The sequence below is a fragment of the Astatotilapia calliptera genome, chromosome 15, assembly GCF_900246225.1.
Source record: "Astatotilapia calliptera chromosome 15, fAstCal1.2, whole genome shotgun sequence".
Taxonomy (NCBI): Eukaryota; Metazoa; Chordata; class Actinopteri; order Cichliformes; family Cichlidae; genus Astatotilapia; species Astatotilapia calliptera.
Window position 1 is genome coordinate 9,452,432 of NC_039316.1, and position 18,594 is coordinate 9,471,025.

The window sequence follows — 18,594 nt, forward strand, 5'->3', positions numbered from 1 at the left end:
TACAGTCTAAACACACAGAACACACGTTCAAACAAGAGCAGCTTTGTTGGATGACATGCTGAAAGTGCGGGGCTCTGCACTACTGACTCGTATTTGTAACCTTGGGGTGGCAGCAGCAGCAGCAAGTGGCAGGACTACTAGTGTTTATAATGGCATTGCGTCATTGCTCTGCCCATCAGCTCTCCTTTGTTGCTACAGAATGCTAACTATGTTTGATTTGTAGGTGTGATTTCAGAGCACCACCCTGATTTCCCTATTATTTTCAGTTGGATTGAGCTCTTTGGAGTCATGCCCTTAAACACACAGACACACAAGCGCACATATCGCTCAGTATGTACAAACACATGCTGGAACTCCCTTTACTCAAAGACAAGAAAGTGTGACCCCCACCTGGAGTTGCTGCAAACAGAGGGGTCAAACTATTAATGAGAGGAGGGCATCTGTTGACTTATCAAACACTGCTGGTGTGTTGTCTCTGTGTGTAGCTGCCGAGTTTTACTCTTTTCACACTAACCACTATTCAAGGTGTCATGTTGCCAGACAAGAGGAAATAAAACTTACTTCGCAGATGCTAATTGCACATGTTAACAGTCTTTTCTCTCTCGACAGGCTCTTTGGAAAAGATTCAGAGTGAACATTTGGTCAGAAATGAGGATAAAATGTGTAACATATGAACGTGCAGAGGATACACCTGCAAGCAATTCACGGTGGAAATCTGTTGAGAGGAATGGAAGAATGTATTTGATGGTTCTCAAAATATATAGATGGCTCCGTCAGGAAAAGGGTGATGTCATGAACATAAATTGCTCAGATAGCATATTTTGAACAGACCTCTTGAAAGCCTTGGGGCTTGACTGTGATTGATCGGTGTCAATTGCTGTACTTATGTCGACATCTTCCCCGTCTTTCATCTTTTCCCATGTTTTAATTCTCAGTAATAATCATTTTAATATCTTATTAAACCTCATTCTTAATATTATTTTCTGATCCTGGTGAATTGTGGCACAGTTAGAAAATTGCACCGTCACTAGGATTTAATTTACATTAGGAATCCTGAAACTCAGTTCTTCATGTGTGTGAGATTATTTGCTGATTGTTTGCTTATTAGCAGAAGCTGGTCAGGGCTAATAGTCTGACAACTAAAACACTGCCTAAAATGTTTACTTTCCAAATAAGAAATACCCTTATTCGTGCTTTGTACTCTATAAACTGCCCCAAATTACCTTCAATTAAAGCATGATTAGGGCTTAGAACTAGACATTGTGATGAGAATGGGACCAATACTGCTAAAAAAGTTCCACTTTCTGGAAAGAGAATCACGTGTCCTGCAGCTATCAATACAGGCATGAATTGAGAGACTCATATACAAAAGTTCTCATTCGCCATGGTGAAAAACAGACAGCATGTCTAAACAAACTCACAGGAGATGAGAGGAATCATTGCGACTCGGCTGAAAGTACGTAACTGTAATAAGTACAGAACTGCTGAAAAGTCTAGGTTAAGATAGGTCATCGCTTTTTCCACTTTCAACACCGAGTTGTTAGGATTCCTCAGTGGAGTGATGAAGAGAGGAATAAGGGATGGAGACGGCAGCTCTAAGGAAGGAATGAAGATAGACAAAAAAAGAATGCATATCATGTTAAAGCAAAGCAGGGCTGGACCTCCGCTGATAGCGAGTGTGACCCTTCCTGGAGGTCACTAGACCTCGGGGCTTTAAAAATAGCTCCACAGGGAGTCACAAACCCCACTGGCAGGGTGGGGACAGATGTTCATAAATATGGTGGAAAGACATTAAGGCCACCATACTTGAGTGATGCCACAGATGACAAAATAATAATTACATGTATATTCTGTTAGATCAAAAAGAATATGATTACTCAGTTTACAGCTTTCATCTTTTCAGAATTAAAGGTATAAATCAGTAAAAGTCTGGTGACATTTTGTTAGTTTTGCCCTTCTAAAACAGGCTGGAACGCATAAAAATCAGCTCTTCATAAAGCAATTAGTGGAGCCGACAGGATGACATCCAGTCCTGTTATACGAGCATGACATGACTCATCATCACCTCTTCTCACCCTGCACTGCTATATTTTCCTCCTTTGTTCAAGTTAACGTATTTAAGTTTACACTCAAAGCTAATTGGATCCAAAGTCTTGAACCCTTATCCCTTAGCTCTCAGGCTGCTTTCTCTTGATAAATAATTGGGATCAAGATTTTCGCATCATTAATTCTTCTTAGTCGATGGGTCAAAGGCCTGACAGTCCCTTGGCATTTTCTGTGAGCTGTTCAGAATGTGAACGTTTGCCTTTCCTATTTATCGGTGTGTGTGTGTGTGTGCATATACATGCATGCTTATGTGCATTTCAATGTACAAAAAAAAAATGTGTGCGTGAGATGAACAGAGAGGCAGGCCAGCCCCAGTGTGCTTCACATGCACGTGAGAGTTATCATGCAGACATGCGATAACTCCCACACAGACCCAATTAGCATGACAACTAATTACTGTTTCCTTGGTCCCCTCCCTCAGCTAAGCTAACTCATTAAATTAAATCAACACTCTGGTCTGAAAACAATGCTTTGAGGGAGTAATAATGATCGCCTGCCACTTGCTATTTATGTGTTCTAGGTATTACTTTTCATAGGGCGGTCAACCATAACACTGGAGCCTTTTGAAAGCTGAGAAAATGTTAGCTTCAAATATCAACACAGGAATTACCTCTGGGCTAGAGTGAGGCAGAAAGCAGAAAGAAAGAGGATGACAGCTGAGAGTGTGTGAAATAAGCACACCGAGTGATATGCATGGGCAACAGGGAGAATACTGAGAACAACAACAAACAGATATAGAAAAAAAAAAAGGAGATGGTCTGCCTGGGGTATGAGGCGCATGTGATAACCAGCTGTGCATAGCATTGAGCACACTGGGAAAAAAAAAAAAACTTCTCAGAAGACTCATACAGTGTCTGGTATGTCAGTAAAAACAGTCTGGATAGTGCTGTCAAAAAAATGCCAACTCTGTACACACAGATCCTACTGGATAATATTATGTGCTTTAATGAGATGCAGGAATTCAGGGAAAAGGAGAAAGTTTGTGTCACTGAGATGTGGAAAGAAGAAAAAGTCTGGAATGAAGCAGGAAGTTCTCAGTGTTACAACATGACCTTCTAACACTGTTGATAAAAAAGGAAAAAAAGACAAAGCATTTTCTTTGGAATCGCTCTTGGTGCTCATTTTTCCCCCTCCTCATGTTTCATTTAAGGGAATTAAGTTGTAAGACTCCCGCCACTTAAGCATGCATACCACTGAAAATGTCTACACGATAAATAATATCACCGATGGCCACATGCATATGCGAGTAGCATTCGCAAGTCTTCATCCATGCTTTCAGTAATGCACTTGCAATTGCAGGCCCCTTTATTGTGCTTTGTGTAATATAAAAACAAAGCATATTTCCGCTAAGCCCCGGATTCCCACATTCTCCATGCAGTGCAAGCCTCTGTGGCCATGTGGTAGCTGATTAAGTTACGCCATTGTGCGTGTGTGACTGAGATTCCAGCGCGTTTTAATCAGGCCCGACTGAAAGGACAGATGTTGTTTTTGATGTGAGCGAATTCCAAAAGGTACGAGCAGCACAGAGCAGCCGGTGTTTAGCGTGCGTGAGCTTAGTGATCATTTGGATGTATGTATGTGGGAAAGACTAAAGGCCATGGAAGAAGAGTGTGCTGCATCTGTGTCAAAATGGTGTCCGCAGGAGTGCTGGGAAAAAAGTAAGCTAGCTTGTTTGAGTCCACGGGTGCAGGTGGAGGCGACGGGCTGGTCTCGCTAGAGATGGAGGTCATGAAGCTCGGCCGGCAGCTGCGTCGGTGTCAGGGTGGCACTGCCAGGGTGACTGCTAATGTCCAGTGAGTCATCTCACTCTGTGTACTGGGGGTCTGCACTAGATGCACTGCGACAGGCTAGTTTTAGAGAATGGGAGAAATCCAGAACTGAACACAAAGTCCCACAAAAGAAATTATACTTGTGCTGACGTATCACTATGCAAATATATACATGTACACAAATGATTAAAATTAAATAACTTTAGAATAAACATTTTCAGCAAATATTTTCATCAGTGCAGTTTTATAATAAATTATACTAGACTGATATGAGTACAGCCACAGGGTGTCATTCACTGTCTACATGGATGCTTGTTAACTGTTATCTGGTGGGCAACTACTTTAACGTCTATAATGTGTATAATGAATTGAGGCAAAATAAAAAGGACGTTTCATTAAATATAAATACTTTGACATGATTTTTTGAAATTGAATTCCTCACATTTGTTAGATTTATTAAAACTTAAAAAAACAACTTTCACCCTCTTCATATTCTTCCACGTGCCTTTATGCGAGAGTGAATATGGGACGTAGTGGGTCCCCCTGCTGTTGCCTTATATATTTACAAGCCACAGTGCGCATGCCCTCCTCGCCCTCTCCTCCATGCAAGACACTGGACTGTTAAATGCTCTTGCACATATTTTTATGTCAAATCAGCCAGGCTGCCATATGTTAGCCTCAAAGCTAGATACAGTAAAAATAGGCTTGGCCCCCAATGTTATTAATGACCATGTGTGCTGTGAACACGCTGCATAATTATCCCCTGCAGTTTTATCCAAAAATCAGTTTTATAGTACTGGCTTCAGGTTTATGGGACTCAAATACACACTGAGGAGCAGAGACATGCATGCACACTGAAGCTTACGCAACCAGAGAGGGGAAACGATAACATAGCTTTTCCTTTACTATACAAATCCAAATGCTAACAAGACAGTAGCCAGTGGGGCTCAATAAAGATTTCATGGGTCTGTCTCTGCTGTGTTTCTCTGCCCAAGTACTCTCACCTGTTGTTGCATCTGATGTTAGTGAGAATTTAAACACCACAGGAAGAACAAATATTGGTCCAACATTCAATTACTGAGCACTGCCTGCAGTGAAATAGATACTTCTTTAAAATCTGGGCTGTAAAAACTAGGTGTGTATTATTTAGAGAGCCCATTTCATGGACCTTTTTCACAGCAACCACTCTGACATGAATTAGGGGAGATGGGAGTTACAAATGAAGGTTCAGGTCCATTTAGATGTGAGCCTTCATTAATGTGATTGGTAATTCTTGCATTTAGTGCATGGCAAAGCAGCTGATGTGAAAAAGGCCTGTTAGTGGAAACTAGAAGACAGAACATTCAGGTCCTGCAGGAGCACAGAGAGACGGCGCTTTTATGTGTATGGCGCGGAGAAGAGTTCCTGTTCTAGAGATGCCACATTATCACACACACACACACACACACACACACACACACTAACTGTCAAAATAAGAAGCAGCACGCAATCTGCAAATCAAATCTAAAATACCTCAAGCCCAGATTTATCATCTTTTCAGTTAGCTATGCATCACAAGCATTTACAGCTTCCTTCACTATCCCTCTAGATTTATATCACTTTGCAAGCAGCAAACAGAGATGGCTGACATTTGGTTATGTATTAGATGTTATAATAACTTGTTAGTCAGCCAGCTCCAGGCTGCTGTGGTACACCCTTCTGTAATTACTGTCAGCATTCACGCAGCCATCATATATCTCACACGCACACAACCCGCAGCACACGATCTGTCACACATATTTGGCCATTTGCACATTAAAGGAAAATAAACAGCCATGTTGAAATACATGCTGACTCGCACTGGTGGATGGATATCAAAACCTCAGCGCAGAGTGCTTTTCAACACAAACATGTGCCCTAATGCTCTCTGCTGTTAAAGTCTTACTGGTAAATATATTGGTATGCACTCGACCAGTACCACAGTTAAATATTTTCCCAAAACTAATATTTAATTTCAGGAGTCAAAAATGGAAAAAATAAAATAATTTTTTTTGTTCCCTCGTTTGTGTGACAAAACCTCTATTTAAACAGAGATAATGGGATTTAAAACCTCTGCTGCTTTGCTCACAATCTGATTCATTTTCTTATGTTTTCAATTTTCAAACTGAATAATTCAACTATAAACACTTTATTACCACATTTATTTCTCAGTATTAAATCACAAATTCTCTGGTGAGGCCTCTAATCAATAAACTACATAGAAATACATTTTTAGATTTTTCTTGCTAATAAGATAGACATGAAATCTGAGAAAAGGAGAACAAAACTACTGTTTAATAATAGATTAAATTACAGATGGGCACAAATTAAAAACCTTAAGCTTCAAAGCCCACAGTCCATTGGCTCTGTTAAGTTAAGCAGGGCTTTGCTGGTATGGTTTGGATCCATTTGTCCCCTTAAACGAAAGGATTGAAGGAAAGCTTCTCTACCAAGATGACAATGTCCACATTCATAGAGCTTAACTAGTAAGTGAATAGTTTTGTCAAATGAAAGTGATGTGAATCAGATGCTGTGGCTTTTTGCAGTCCCCCTGGTCTCCATGGATACTGAACACCTTCTGGAGATTTGGACGGTGCTCTCTGCTACCATAATCAAAACACCCAATGAGGGGATATGTTTTGAAAGAATGGAGTTAATCCCTCCAGTAAGAGTTTCCGAAATTTGGAGAGTCGGTTCCACGACCACTGAAGCCGTTGTCGCATTGTGGCTCAACACCTCAAAGTGACTTGGTAGATGTTTTTCCATTAATTTCGATGTTTCGTTAAGTGACCATAAACTAATAATCTACTAGTGTGAAAAGTTATAAACCGTGGCCTCTGTTCTTCAGAGTAAATGTGTAATTCTGTACACCTCACTTTGCTTTCCACATTTAACTGTGGTCTGACAGCATGTACAGTATGTGGATTGGTTAGAGCACATTACATAAGACATCCCCACTGACACCAGCGGCTAGTTCGGTTAGCAGTCTATACTTCACCACAGCGCTTTCACATTTCCTTTCCAACATTTTCTGAGTCCTACTTGTCGTTTGTCTTTCCACTGTCCATTTATATTTCCTTATGCATCCTGGTGGGACATCGAGGTTTATGCTTGCACATGTATGTGTTTCAAGCAACCAGTATCTCAAATAAAGAGACTTAACGACTGACATGAACATCAGAATTTAAAGTGGATTTTTGTGTAGATACACTTTGATGTTTAATTTAATAATCACAATTTGAGCAACATAATTCCATTTTCTTACGAAGCAGCATAGTTGATTGTCAAGCAGGATAATCACTATACCAACTGTTTAAAAAAAAAAAAAAGAGAAAAAAAGACTTCTCTTTGTCTAAGAGTAACATGTAGCAGTTTCAATCCGTCTCTGTCTGTCTGGCTGTCTACTCAAAACTCAACCACACAACACACAAACATAATGCAAACTCAGCTCAACCACTGCAGCCCTCCACTTTCACAGGAATTTCCCCCTATTTCGGCCCAGAGGATCCTGCTTACACCGACAAAATATGAACCCAGTGGCAGCATTGAGCCACAAAAAACACAAAACAAAACATGTATATTTTCCCAATGACTTAAAGGGGTTCACATGGTGATGTACAAAGCACTGGTCAAACTTGTGGATTTTGCTGTCAAGCAAGTACTTTCAATGCTCACAGACACAGTTTTCCTGTTCTCAGTAATCTGCTTCTGTTCAGTAAAGCCTTTAGTTTCAAAACTGTAAAGCGATGTGGGTGTTTTTAACCATTTTTCAAAGTATATGAATGGACTTCACTGGATGTAACATTAAGGATGCCTCTATACAAGTGCTGATATCATAAATAAGTTTTTGTTATAGAAACATACCGATACCTTTAGTACGTTTTTGAAATCCATTGCCAAATACTCCCAATTAAAAACGGGGTGTCTACAAAAATCTTTAGGAAAAATTGACAAATCTCAATTTCACCTCTATATTTTCACCTTGCCAACAAACATGCCAACATCCGAGCCACCTTCTCATCTTTGTGTATAGCGCATAGAGATGCATGGCAGGAATTAGTTCTTTTCAAAATCCCCCTTTCCCTTCTGCCATCTATAACCATAATTATTCCATAAATCACTACAACCAATAATTGAAAAACACAACTGTCACCTTTGCTGCCTGAATGTTTTTAAACCACATTTTTGTTCTGTAGCTGCCTCATTGAAACAAAACCTCTGAGATGGTAAAGTGACTTAGGTTACCATAGTGATGGCCCGATGTTTGGCAAACCTGTGTTGATGCTCGTTTCGACCTGACGAGACCTCATTATGGGCTGGTGGGGAGTCCTGTCTGAAATCTCTGGCCCAGACGGTCACTCAGACCTAATTAAACACACCTTTCTAAATCTGACTCGATTCCTTCGTCACTCTCCGTTATCCAAGTCCCTGCAGATCTAATCAGCGTGCAACCTGCCAACTTACAAACACAAACAGCAAGAACAAAAACCCCACATCCACGGTAATAAATGACACAAACGAAACAGTCGGTGGTCATTAGCTTTGTGGCTTAAATGGTTGTCCTTCCTGTCTGGGTTAGAGGCCAGCCAATGCACCAGTAAAAGGCCTGAAGCCAACACAACTCAGCGGGACCAGAAGCAGGATAAAGGTTAAGAACCCCATGGAGATAAAATTCATGTCGGTTAAAGTAGAGGTTTGGCTACAGATTAATTTGCCTCGAGTAAAGACATGTTTCTAATAATAGTTGCTGCTTTTGAATAGATAGGTTTCCTTACTGATAAGTAAAATATGCTATAAAAAGAAACAGGCAATCCAAAAATGGGACAGTTATTAGTTTTTAAGTGATTTTGTTATTAATAATATTTTCATTATTTTTATTATCACCAAAAAATGTTTCCTGTAAAGGTGCCATGATCAAAACTTGGCCCATATTTGCGGAAAGGGGGGGGGGGGGGGGGGGGGGGGAAGAAGAAGAAAGAAGAAACCCTGGTTGATCTAGTAGGTTTCAAAATATGTAGAAGCAAGATAAAGAATGTGGCAAGGCACTGATGGTCAGAGGGATGAGATCCCCCGGGGGACATCCAAACACACATATATGCGCTCACAGGAGGCCTGAGTTGGCAAAGACATTTTGTGCCGCAGGGTTTGGTTCTGAGCCCATGCTGGCTAAAAAGAGATCCATACCCTGTGGCGCTTACCTGGCATTTAGCCGAGACCACTCTTTGATTATACAGAATTTTGTTTCTTGCACCGTGTTGTCAGTTTCTAGAACATTTAAACAAAACAAAACATACCAACCATACCATACCAAAACAAAACTTCATACCACTCTGTTTTTGATCAGTTGTATAAACCTAGAAGTAGTTCGATATAAAAATGGACACACCAAGAGGCAAATGACATGAAATATCATTACCAAATCCCAATCCAAAGGCACACACATGTGAGCACATATGCTCAAACAGTGACACCTCAGTTTTAATTATTTTCTCTCCCTTGCTTTCCTTATACACACAATTTTTCCTCTTCGTGTCAAAGCCTGGAATATATTGAAGGACAGCTGCAAGATGATCTGATCCAGATGATCTCAAAGGAAAAAAAACCCCCCAAAACATAAGCACACATGGTCTATAAAGCACAGACCTGACGTGAGCAAAAGAAAAAAAGAAAAGTAAAAATGATGGCTTAGAAACTTATGTTGTTTTTTTCCTTTAATTTGTCATCTGGCTCATTTTGTCTTGTGACCACAGATAAATAAACTCCAACTTCATTCAGGTAATTCACATGTCACTATAATTAGAAATAAATGAGCCATGTTGAGGTATCTCTGTTCTCCAGGTACCACAGAGTAAATTGCCGACTGGCTCTTGTATACCTCACCCTGCTCTCTAGATTCAACTGTGGTCTGAAAACATGTAGTGCATGTGGATTGGTCAGAGCACATTAAGCACTCCTACTGACATCAAGAGCCTTGACCACAGCTAATTTAACTCCTTTGATTTCCTTCTTAGTTGCATGTGATTCCTACCACCGTCCTCTGACAATTATATCGCTTTATGGCATCACATTTACACATATACATCTATGTGTTGTCTGAAAAAAACAAACAAAAAAGAGCATAACTTAACATTTTAGGTAACAAAACAACCTCTTATTTTGGACTTAATTGCTGTGTGTTTCAGTCTGTAAAATATATTTCGCTTGAATGGCAGTATGTGATGCCCCAAAACCTGCATACATCCTACTGCATTAATGGTGCCTTCACAGATGGGCAAGTCACCAATGCCATGTGTGTGAATGCACCTCCATGTCAACACAGATGCTGAACAAGCTGGATGGTCCCTCTCCTGTTTACGCACTATTGTACAGATATTATTATTTCAACTAGTTTAAAATTGTAATTACACAGTTGGTTTCATAAAAGACTGGGCGATAAAACACACACACACAGAAACGTAAACCTTTTCTAACCTTAAAATGTGGGGCATCAAATTTAAAATGAGCATATACTTATTTTATTTAGCATTAAAGTTTGATATGTTGTGTTTGAAATTCAGTAAATATGGGGTAGAATGTATAGCACAGCAAACAACCTATAAATACTATAATTTATTATGATACAAAATATAAGCATAATGAAATGCAAGGTTTTTCCACTAATTACCAAATTAAGAGGCCACCAAATAATATAACAGCATACATATGTACCCTGGTGACAAAACATTTACTTTAGTTACTGAGACAAACAATTTAAGCATGCATGGTACTTACACTATATGGGTGTTAAATATCTAAAGGAACAGATTTACTCACAGAAACAGGAAAAGAAGGAAAAGATCTCCAAGGATAAAATCAGAAGTGCCCAACACTGCACTTTACTTTAACTGGAGCTGGAACAAAGTCTGCTTCGATTTTCTCCAACGTTTAGCTCAGTCATAACCTCAGCTAGACGTCTGATTCAGTCTGTTTATGCACGCAAATGACTGGCATTAGAAACCCATGGACATGTGGTGGAAACATGTTTACAGCTGTGGCCTCGGTTTGGGCTATGATGTAATGGCAAAGAGAAAGGTGGGGAAAAGTTTGCCTTTGTCCGTGACTTGAAAATAGGGACATTTTTGGTAAACCATGATGAGAGCAAACGATTTAAATAGGAACGTAAATAGAAAACATTGATTGAGAAGTGGATAGAACAAAACGGGGAGGTTAAAAGAGGATGTTTCATGGGTCCAGGGGGTAGGAAGGACCAAGGTAGGACAACACACAGCTGGAGCAACAGCTCCCCCTGGGGCAAAGCACTGATAATGCTTTAGAATTTCTAGGTCAAGTTACGTTGAGCCATACAATTAGCCATGAGAATAAACCACTGAGAACTGAATAACATCAATATATTCCATGTCCTCCTGAGAAAGCTTGGGCTCTGGCATTCAAGTGTCTATTATTTTCACATGTTCAGTTCAATTCAATTTTATTTATACAGGGCCAAATCACAACAACAGTTGCCTTAAGGCGCTTTATATTGTAAGGTAAAGAACCTACATAATAGGTTAATAATAATACAAGGAAAACAGAAAACTCCAACAATCATATGACTCCCTGTGAGCACGCGCTTTGGCGATAGCAGGAAGGAAAAACTCCCTTTTAACAGGAACCTCCAGTGGAAGAACCAGGGGGGAAATCAAAGGCTCTACCACCCATTCTACTTTCAAACACTCTAGAAACCACAAATAAGCTCACAGTCTGAAAGTGAAGAGCTCTAATGGAGTGAAATGGCACTATAAGGTCATTAAGATAAGATTGGGCCTGATTATTCAAGACCTTGTATGTGAGGAGCAGGATTTTAAATTTGATTCTGGATTTAACAGGGAGCCCGTGAAAAGAAGCCAATAAAGGAGAAATGTACGCTTCTCTACAGCACCATGTCAGTGCTTTAGGTGACATGCACTGACATGGACTAAAAATGTAGATGCTGACTGTAGATGTGAATCTAAACTAGCATCTGCATGATGTGTTGGGCCAAGCCCTGTCCATAGAAGCCCCACCCGGAACCCACAGGACCCAAGGCATCCAGTGCCAGCGTCCTATGCCAGATCCCACAAAAGGCCCCATACCCCAAAGGGTAGGCTGTTTTGACAGCATACAGGGCAAGTACATGATATTTGTAGTTTCTGCACATCATAAGTTCAAAATAATAGCGCCTAATTTTTTTGTGGAAATTGGGTTGTACTGATTTGTACTTTCCTCTGTTCTCGCCACACTCTCAACATACTGTTTTATGCGTTTACCAGCCAGCAGCCATTACACACCCACCTTCGAATGACACATCAATCAAGGCAAATGCAAACACGATAAATAATTCACCCATTGATTCATTAGTGGCAGTTGATCCCTCGATGTTTCATAGTTCACGACTCATTCACACACCAACAGGTTCATGAGCACACGTGTGCTTGCAAATGAGCACAGGCACCGTGTACTTGGCTTAGAAAACACACACACAGTATGCGGTTCACGAATGCGGTTGGTACTCTTGTGATCATTTTTCCCATTCATGCCTGGTAACACAGCTGTCCTAGGAAGAGGCAACCATTCATTTATGAACTGACTGTTGCTTGAATCAAGAGCAAAGCCTGGACTGTAGTTCAGCAATCTGGACAGAAAACCACTCTGGAGGGAGGGCGCAAGCTGTGTTCACATGCTAGATGTCACCGCAGTGATGCAGCTGGTGTGTTTAAAAGCAGGAGGACGTAATGGGTTTAAATATCCGATAACAATATGTGTACGCCAACAACAGCCCACAACATAGGCATAGATGATGAGGTTACTACCACTAAAAAGGCAATGGGATGCGTGCAGGTCTCAAAATAAGGTTCATCAGTATAACTACTAGGTTTACTTACAGGAAATGCTTTCATTATTATTTAAATTACAGCACACAAAACGGATCTTTTCAAAACACTCTCACAAATGCATGGAAAATCTGCATTGCATACACTAAATAATGCTCTCTGGTATTTATTTTACACATTAGTACTACCGAAATTCACTAAAATTTAGCAAGAGTCATCAAGCATGGATTGGATAGACATGCAAAGAATGTTTGCTGCACATGTAAAAAAAAAAGTTACATTTGAGTTGGAATATTTTTCTTGTTACCAACTTTAAATAAACATAAAATCACGAAAAAAAAGGTTGCCAAGTAGAAAGTCTCGTGCAATTTTTGATATTTTGCAGTGAATCACAGATAAATGGAAAGAACATTTATCAGTTTCACACATTAATCTCTCGAAGAAGAATGCGGTGATGAGCACAAGAGAAAGACTGATTTTCTCAAAGAATACTGCTCTCTTCAATAACTCAACATTTCCAAAGCTTACTCCCAGCCTTTTTGAAGTGTTTTTATACCGTACAGTGAGAGAACTAATACGCTGTCACTGTTTAAACCACATTAGCAATATGACCAATGCCACTTACAAATTTTAAGCAGTAAAAAAAATGGAGTACTGATATATTGGCCAATATATTTCTGATAGACGAACCCATTTATACACATGCTCTGTCACAGATATACTATGAAGGCTAAAGCCTGTGATCATTGTTTACCAGTTTTCCTGCAATACATTTCACAAACTAGTTAGCATCAAGACATCCTTTGGCTCGCTCTGATACATACTCTGCTGCATGTGCTAACAGTGCTAAGAGTATTGTAAACAATAGAGTCTGAGTGAAACTATGTAATGAGACCGTTTCAAGTAATGCAGTTTAGTTGTGACCAAACAAAATATGTTCATACAGTTTATTATATGAAGACATATCTGCTAATAATATTTTCCAGCTTGTATATTAGTCTGGCTTTACAGTGTTAGGATGTATAAAGCATATAAACATGGACGTGACTCATTTTAAGCCAGTTCATCATATTTTAACTATCAGTTCAATTGCTGATTAATTGCTTCCCGAGATAAAATTCTTACTTTTGGGAAGCTGGGGGGGAGAGACTGCATGCTTCTTACTGCACTACAAGACTTTAAAACTAACTGACACAAAAGGAGTCGGTAAAAGGAAAAACGAAACATTTTAGAGAAAAAAAAATATTGTCAAAGGAATGGCTTTTCCCCACTAGGCAGTAACAGTTAATTTGCCTATTCCTCTTCTATGTACTCTCAGCATTGGCTTTGGGAGTAGGGCTTTCTTGTGTGCATGTCAGAGCTCTTTGCCATGTTGGATGCTGGTGATTTGTGATGCCTGTGAAGGATCAGAAGGAGGGGCTTCGGGGGGTCGGCAAAGCTGTAGTGTGAGAAAGTTCTGAAGGCGAACACTGGCTGCAGCTGATATGAGTCTCCCGGGACTTCCCCTCTGCTGAGGTCATTCCTCGCACTCCAACACTCGTACATCACTGCTGACATCACCACTGATCCTTGCCAAACCGTTGCCACAGGCAACACAAACAGGAAAAAGCATGTGTGTGTGTGAACGCTTGTTGTTAAATAAGACCATTAAACTCCAATGGTGTACTGAGTGACGAATGATGTGTTATACACAATCGTGCAAAAAAGCCTATCATCCATAAAAAAAAAAAAAAAAACATTTAATATATTTCAATATTAGCTCTGATCCAAATGCCTGCAGCTGTTCTGCGTGTTTATTATAGGTGAAATCTGTATTAAATACACATTATGAAAATAGCTGTGCAATTCTTTTCAAGAAAAGACTGTGCTTTTCATTAAAACATGATGTTAACATGTGTTTAATGTGTCTCTGCATGTTTGCCTTTGTGTTGGTACATCTATGTGTGTGAGTGTGCGTGTATGCCTGCCGCCTTTCCTGCACCCCCTGCTGTGCCAGTCAATGCTTAGACTCTTGGGAAGTGAGGCGGCAGTGCCAGCAGTAATCAGAACTCTTTGTATCCACACACAGGGGCAAGCTATAATCAGGGAATGTTCTTTAAACAATAATAGCTGTAATCCTCTCATCTCAATATGATGTGTAACCTGCTCAAAACTTGGATTTTTGCAGGCGATTTATACCTGGCCTCCACCTTGTTTCAAAATAGATTTAATGAGCTTTCAAAGCCAGCTTTCATAATAATTGCTGAACCATAGAATTACAGCAGCCAGAGCTACAGAAGAAAAAATGACAGGGTGGAAGAATAGCGATAATCTTCAGGGATAAGCTCAGCAATGCACAGCCCTTTGAAGAATACCTACAGAGAATCAAGCGTGCAGGACCCTCTGAGTATATGCAACTACCACGTGTATGCATACCCACAAATTCTTTTGATAGTAATATATACTATAGATGTATTCAATGTGACAACTAATAAAACTGATGGTCGATGCAGTGACTTCTGATTCCTTCACTCATTATATGCCTAAAACAAAGACTTCAGTGTTGGTTATTAGCAAAATTTTAATTAAATTTGCCAGGACTCATTCAGACAGAAGCATGCGTGCACACACACACGTGCACAAACACACACAGATATCTTGTTCCAGATGAAAGACGAAACTGGCACAAAAAAAAAAAAAAAAAAAAGAAGATACGACTGATTGAATTTTTGGAAAAAATACAAATGGGGGGAAAAGAATCTACCTGCAAATCTTCTGCTTCACAGACTGTGGAATAAACTATTGTGGCAAAGCTGCAAGCACACCAAAAAGCAATTAGGCTGTAAAATGAAGAGATTTTTTAGCAGATTGCAGATTACTTGCAACGATAAAGACATTTGGTTTGCTACATAAATGCCCGGTCAGTCTACACAGAGTATTAGCATCATTCGTATACCTTCTGAAAAACAATTAAGGTGAAAAACAGAGTTTAGTTTAAATTCTATTACCTCTCTTGCACGCAGCATAATTATTATTGCTAAGCATAATATTAAACATACATACATGTGTCACTTTGAACATATTTGCCTTTATTATAAGACTGTCACAAGTACTAGTCAGGGAGCAGATTACTTTGGACATCAGCCGTGAAGCTCTGTGTGCAGCCATTGGTCTGTCATTAGACCCTGCCACAGTTGTATTCATGGGAAGAAAAACAAAGACTGCGTGAAATCCAAAAAATAAATTCAGGAATGTCTAACAAGGGATTGAGTGCCTCTCTGCAAGCAGCTGCAGCAAAGAATGCCTAAAGTCACAAAGTTCATCCATATTGTTTGTAAACTGGAAAATTTACTAAAATTATTTATAATTATTTAACTGTAGACATAAAACACTACAACACAGTACCACAACATGCAAGTAGTAATGTGTGCACTTTACACATGTGCGCACACATGTATATAGCAAACATATCCTCCTCTACTAATAAGAGATTTGCCAAAGTGAAGTTACTCTGGCAAATCTCTCATTTAAGGCCACAGAAAGTGTGATGTATTGCACATGAGCCGAGATAAGAGCAGAACCAAACTCGAGTTCTACTCTTATTTGATGGTTGCCATGTAGCCTACTTTCGCCCATCCACCCGTCTGAATATCTGAAGACCTACTGATATGCTCAACCAGATTTGGCTGGTTTGAATAAAACACAAAGAATGCAAATAACCTTTATGTTCGCTTCCAGTACTTTGGTTTCTCCTTGTATTTATCCACACTGACTTTATCATTATCCATTTAGTCCCTTTTTGTCAGTTTCTTTGACATCAGTCAGTTTTTTTGGTCTTGTTCCATAAATATGAGAAAGATCGTTGTACACGATGCACTGACACCACTGCTGAATGAATGTTATTACACAGACCAAAACAAATCAGGGCTTTTTAACGCAGCTCAACACATGTCACTTTTCTCCTGGCTGATTGTTGGTTGGCACACAGACAGTGCGATGTAGTGTCACTTGTGCCAAGTGACACTACATCATTGGCTGTAGCCCTCAGTCCGCTTAGTGACATCATGATGTAAAACATACACACTTGGTCGACATCCACTACCACAGTATAAGAACTATACGGATTACAAAGCCAAAACAGGGCCACTTTTCCAGTCCATCACTGTTATGCTGTATATGTTTTATATATCAAAACATGCTTACTATGAAAAGCAAAAACTCATACACCCTAAAATTATAGTATTCACAGTGATGTCAAGTCACAAAGAGAAGCTATTCACACTGTAAACCCATTCAGCAGTGACCTCAGTCTTACTCATGCCACCTGCACTGTAACATCATCCCTCTTGCCTATATTTCGCACAATGATGCAGGCTTGACTAAAGGCCATAAGTAATATGAAAAGTAGCGATACGGGCAGACGCAGACCAGCTGCACTGACAGAGGGAGATGGCTGAATTACACATGCACATATGGCAGAAACTGCATAGTCAAACAATTCCTGGGAGGCTGTGGAGGAAATAACTGCTCGTGTTTTATCAATGTCCCCAATCTTTACCTCCCCCAATCGTGTGTGCTGCACAGAATCCGCTAAAGCAGATGTAAGGGGGACGTTTACCCCTTTAAATCATCGTGCATTCACGCAGCCTCGCCTGTTGCCTAATATTAATAATCAGCATACACCTGTTGCCATGGCACATGGCTCTGCCCTGGTATGGATAAACAGGCGAAGGTTGACCAGCTTTGGCAGAACATTGCAACAGTTGGCCTGCGCGGCTTCTTCTGGCAGATATATATATATATATTTTTACTTCCAATTTCAATCCAGGAAACGGATTTAATTTCAAGTATAGCTTAGCAATGGGCTAATGAGCTGGAAGGCAGTAGAGTAAAGAGACCGAGAGGGAAAAGGACTTGCTTCGACAGCTAAAGCCTTGTGCAAAATTTCCTATTAAAAACTTGACACATGGTAAGGCCAAAGCCCTTCAACAAGCACCGGCACCAGTTTTTCTCTGAGCCTAAATAGTGACGCCGCATGAGTGTCACTTCAATCGGCTTAACGCTGGCTTCACAGTCCTTTAAATGTGTATTGCATGTGTTTAAATGTGTGTACATTTGCCCATGTTCATTTACTGTATTTGCACGCATGTGAACTTAAGTCCTGCGTGTGAAGGACTGTGTGTGTGTGTGTGTGTGTGTGTGTGTGTGTGTGTGTGTTTACGCACATGCAGTGTTTGCGCTTCCTCCCATACATCAGACAATCACAATAACATTGTGAAGTTTGCTCTTCCTGCATGGAGGGAACTTTGGCTCAAATACACTCCCCTTCCTCCAATTTCTAACCTTCTCTTTCCCCCCCCCCCCCCCAATCCATGCCTTTTTCCTCCCTCCATCCGCTCCCTTGTTCCTTGTCAGCTGGTGGGGAGATCCAGATGTGAAGGGAGACTGGGACAGGAAAAGCAAAGGGAGAGAGGGAAGGAGAGGGAGATAGAAATCCACATCCCCCGGTGACAGACTTCATTGTCCAAGACCTTTTTGGACAAGGCCTTTACAGACACATACACACAAACAATTATGCACACCAAACAATGAAGTCCCTCTAGACGACAAGGCCCGATTGAGTGTTTGTGTATTTCTCCTCCGTATGTATGTGTGTGTGTTTGTGTGTGCACATCTGATGACAAAGCAATCAATGAACAACATCTTGCTGGAGATTTGCTGTAGATATTTAGCTGAGTTATTTACTGGGGGGTCTTGGCCAGGCATGAAGCTATTGTTCTCGTTTAGTGGGGAGAGAGAAGGAAATCAATACAGACCTGAGAGAGCGAAGCAAACAGTGAGTAACAGCTGTATGCCAGCATCCCCCCCCCCTA

General features: G+C 40.3%; 1 protein-coding gene across 6 annotated transcripts in view; it reads right to left on the minus strand.

The window, feature by feature from the left end:
• Window positions 1–18,594, minus strand: part of sash1a (SAM and SH3 domain containing 1a) — a 164,913-nt gene that overhangs the window by 50,811 nt on the left and 95,508 nt on the right. The window lies entirely within an intron of this gene.